Raw genomic sequence first — 4,932 nt, 5'->3', positions numbered from 1 at the left:
CCCAAGGGAGCCAGCCAGAAAGCCTAGGCGGGACTGGGCTCAGGGTAAGCCAAGGGCAGCTGGAGGCCTAGGGTGTGGTGACAGGAAGGAAACTGAGGCACTCAGAGGAGCTGCTTGGAGTGAGGGGAAAGAGCTATCAAATGTACTTATATAGAAAATATATAGCCTGCAATTCTGTGTAGCGTACATGTATTCCATATCTCCTGGTACCCCTTTTAGGCCAAATTTCCTCAGCTGCCCCATCCCTCTTGATACAGTAAGGTTGGGCCAGACATTCCCCAACTCAAGCTGTTTGATGATTGACATTTGAGAAGGTTCTGGGACCTTCTAGGTGAATCATTCTATCTTATTCCTCTTCTACCCCCAGGCAGTGTGGAAAGGAAGAAGACAGTGGGCATCTTTGAGGGCTGTCTCTTCAAGGGCAGAATGAAGGCAGTCCCTGTTATGGAGTTCAGAAAAAGGGGGGTTTGGGGGGGGGCAGTGCTTATGGCAAAAGGAGTCCATGAATGATTTTTCCCTTCTCATTAGGTAGGGAGGGGGAGGAGTAGAGAAGGGACCAGAAACAGAAGAGGGACCTGCTGTGCGTGGCTTGGGAGGGGGGAGCTCTGGGGGCCCTGATAATGACAGGCGAGGTATAAATAGCTTGGGCCCTGCGGCTCATGTTCTGTCGGCTGCCTGTGACGAGGTCCTCAGGAATCCCACTCTCCTATTGGCACGCCCCCATCTCCAGAACTCTCATTCCCCCCCATGCCACCTTTGTCCCATGTCCAAAACCAACCATCAGGCATCAGTACTGACCATCTACTTGAGAGGCTGAGCTCTCCTGTGGAGAGATGCCCAGCTGGGGACACATGACACATAGCTCGGTCTCACAGGGAGGGAGGGGTGTGCGTGTGTGTGTGTGTGTGTGTGTGTGTAAAAACGTAGACATTTGACACCCAGTCTGAGGTGCCAGCTCAGGGTTCAGCGAGGTTGTCATTGAAGCCCAGATGAGGAAACTGAGGTACAGATCTGAGACAGCTCTCCTGGGGAGGAGAGAGAGGAGTAGGGTGGGTTTGCTTGGAGCTGACAGCCTCTTTACAAACTCTAATGGCTCACAGTCCTGTTTTGTGGGCATTACCTGAGGTCCCCCAGTAAGTTGAGGGCATCCGTTAAGGAGGGGGGATTTCAGAGGGAAGCCGGTGAGTGAAGAAAGAACTCCCAAGTGTAGCCTACCCTCTCTTTCTCCCCTCTCTCCCTCTTCTCCTACCCTCCCTGCAAGAGAGGTTTGTGTGCAGCCCCAGAGGAGTAAGTGAATGGTTGGCAGACAAGGGTGCCCAGTGCCAAGGATGGTTCCCGGCATCCTTCTCACCCCCTCCCACAGAAACCCGAACCTGTTGCTCTCCAGGATAAATCGGGGCCTGACTCAGGCCCCAGCCAGCCAGTCATAGTCAGCCTGACCCAGGAGCAGGCTGGTGACTCAGCCCTGAATATAGCCCATGAGCCCAGGCACAGCCATCAGTGCTGGAACAAACCGTGCACAATGCTAGTCCTGGGGCCTGCCAAGTGGGCCCCCCCACTCCCTGAGGAGGGCTGATGTGCTCCTCCTCCCTGAGTCAGGCAGGGGCGCAGAGAGGGGTTTGCAGGGGGTTTCATCAGCTGAGTATTTGGGGCAGAGCTGGCTGGGGCCATACGCCTTTTATAACCCCCTGACTCACCACCCACTGACCTGTCTCAAGAGACCAGGTTGCCTGGCTATTCACCTGGCCCTGCCTTTCCCATCAAGGGGCACTGCTTGTCAGCCACTGACTTTGGCCATGGTTTGGGGTGAGCAGAATCTAAGTGACCAGGTCCAATGGGCTGTGTTTGGAAATCTTGTTTTTCTGGAGTCGGGGACATTTCCAGAGTCACCTATGAGGATACCAAGTTGGCCAAGTTCATAGTTGGCACTTTGATCAGTCAGTGATACTGACTGTGGCCCTGACTTATGTGCCAGGGACACTCTGGTAGGATAGAAAGATCCATAGCCCTCTTCAATTCTGGCTCTGCCACCTCCGGCAGGTAATATAATGATTTGGGGCTTCAGTTTTGAATCTGTAAAATGGAGTTAATAGTACCCTTGTAGGAGATTAGGAGATTTTTTATGTGTGAAGATGAGAAGAGAGAGCATGCGAGGTGATTAGCTCAGTGCTTAGCAGCTAATAGGTGACCAGAAAAAAGTAAGTTTGTTTCCTGTGCTGGTGCCTTATGGACCACGAAGGTTCTTTTTTTTTTTTTTTTTTTTATGACGTTTCTTTATTTTTGAGAGGTAGAGAGAGACAGAGCATGAGTGGGGGAGGGGCAGAGAGAGAGGGAGACACAGAATCGGAAGCAGGCTCCAGGCTCCAAGCTGTCAGCCCGGAACCCAACGCGGGGCTCCAACCCACAAACCGTGAGATCATGACCTGAGCCGAAGTCGGATGCTCAACCGACTGAGCCACCCAGGCGCCCCTGGGCCACGAAGGTTCTAGTGAGCAGGCGCTTCCTCACAGCCATCCCTATCCCCTGTAGAGTCCGTTGCCGGGATCACTACACTGTTCCCCCTTCCCTTCCCTTCCCTTCCCTTCCCTTCCCTTCCCTTCCCTACACTGTTCCCCCTTCCCTTCCCTTCCCTTCCCTTCCCTACACTGTTCCCCCTTCCCTTCCCTTCCCTTCCCTTCCCTTCCCTTCCCTTCCCTACACTGTTCCCCCTTCCCTTCCCTTCCCTTCCCTTCCCTTCCCTTCCCTACACTGTTCCCCCTTCCCTTCCCTTCCCTACACTGTTCCCCCTTCCCTTCCCTCCCGTCCCCTCCCCTCCCCTCCCCTGTATCTTAACACTGCATCTGCCAGAATTGGAGCCAGACTACTTCTGATCTTTAGAACTACCCAGGAGTGGCAGGTGGTGGCCCGGGGAGAGCGAGCAGAGGGGCTGTTGTGCAGAAAGGGAAGAGTCGTGCAGAGCACAGCAGTGGGCAGATGGAGGCCCCCAGGTGTTTGGTTCTAGCTGTACCTCAGCCTGGATGCGTGCCTGGTGGTGGCTTCTAAGAGACACCCTTGTGGACTTAAAGCTAGCTCAAGTGGCTGTTTCACACTCAACACAGAGAGTCCTCTTTATTCTGGCAACAGTATATCAACAAGACCAGGAGGCACAAAGACCCAAATGATGAAGAGGACGGCTTTCTAAAATGAGCAAAAGGGCTGGGGGACGAAAAGCAGGACCACTTTCCTGCGCATTGCTCAGGCTCTAGGCTCAGGCCTGGGAAGGATGGGATGCAGTCCTAACTGGAGGCTGACTGCCTCCCAGACCGTGACCTCCATCTTGGCTTCTAATTCCAAGTTAAATCAGTGATCCTCACTGGTAAGTCATCTTCCAGTCCTTTCCACCACATATGTTCTCCAGCCGACTGGTGGCCGGACTAAAGCGGATTAAAAACAGGGTCCCCCTACCTACACTCAACAGCAAGGGGCCAGTGGTACCGGATGGGTTGTGAAGGAATTTCTTCAATTTAGGTTACAACTGAGCACATACAACCTAATGTCGCCGAGGGCAGTTTTCTAATTCTAGTGCGCATACTAATCAACTGGGGACCTCGTTAAAATGCAGATTCTGTGTTGGTAGGTTTGATGTGAGGCCTGAGATACTGCCTAACAAGCTAATGATGCTGATGCTGCTGGTCTGTGGACCACACTTGGAATTGCAAGGAGCTAGGCCACCCCAAATCAGCACTGCCTTCAAAGAGGAGTCATTTAAAGGGAGAGAAAGGAATGCGTGGCAATGCCCTCAATCTGCCTAGGTGCAGCCCTGTTTACAGTGACTGATCACGATTTTAGAACTGGCCCCAGGCCCCCTAGGAAAAGGCCGGGGAAGAAGTGAATTCATTTAATGCTTAGCAGTGCCCACTACAGTACATGCTCTATAGGTACGTTACTTCGGACATTTGGGTGAATGGAACAAACTCCTTTGGCATCAGGTAGAAAAGAGGCAGAGAGGCGTTCCGGGAAACCAGCGGTCATGGCGCCATTTTGTCCACTGTGGCTCATGAATGCACTTGAGGGCTCTCCTATGGAAACATTCATATGAAACAACCAATCACAGAGGGTTCCACAGCAACGACGGTAACCAAGGACACTCATAAATTATCCTTATCATTCTATCTCCACTTTGATCCCCTCTCCATCCTTTGCCCTACTCTGAATTCCAGGAGACTGATCTGTGTCACCTGGGCATCGCTGCTCTCTGGCTCGCAGCTGGGATCGGCCAATGAGAAGTGCCATTAGGAAACGGACAGGTGGGGGGAGAGGGTGTCAGGCTCTGACAAGGGCCGTACCGTTCTGTGGGTCCGGGGCCCCTTTCCAGTCCTCTAGCCCTGCCCTCCTCCCCTCTCCTTCAGGTCTGTGATGGGAGACACTGTTGCTGGTATCTGGGGATTTCACTATTCTTTGCTGGTTCTCTAACTCTGCCTGTGTACAGAGTCCCTTCATTTAAACACTCTTCAAGTTAAGGCTCTTGAGTGTGCCACCTGTTCACCGTCAGACTCTGCATGACAGTAAGTCCTCTCTGAGAGCGAATCCCATGAGGCATCACAAGGGCAGAGCCACGAAGGCTCAGATGCAGATCTTCTCAGGGCACTCTTCTCACAGCAGATGGGCGTGGGCATGGACCTAAGGGCAAGTCACTTGCCCCCCCTCACACAGTGTCCAGCTCATTCCATTTCTCTGCGTTCGGATGAGCTGCTGGAGATAGGGTTTATATGTGCAGACCAATGCATCTGCGATTTGGCTGGCAACGCGAGGAGCCACCCTCATCTCTGAGGTCACCTGTAGGGTGAGAAATCATATTTAGGAGCCCGATCCGTATGTGAGGTACCCCGTTAAAGGGGAACTGCTGTTCTGGTTGTGTTGTGAGGTGTTTCGCAAATAAAAGGCCACAGAGTC

Source organism: Lynx canadensis, chromosome A2 (genome assembly GCF_007474595.2).
Source record: "Lynx canadensis isolate LIC74 chromosome A2, mLynCan4.pri.v2, whole genome shotgun sequence".
NCBI lineage: Eukaryota > Metazoa > Chordata > Mammalia > Carnivora > Felidae > Lynx > Lynx canadensis.
Note: the sequence above shows the minus strand (reverse complement) of the source record.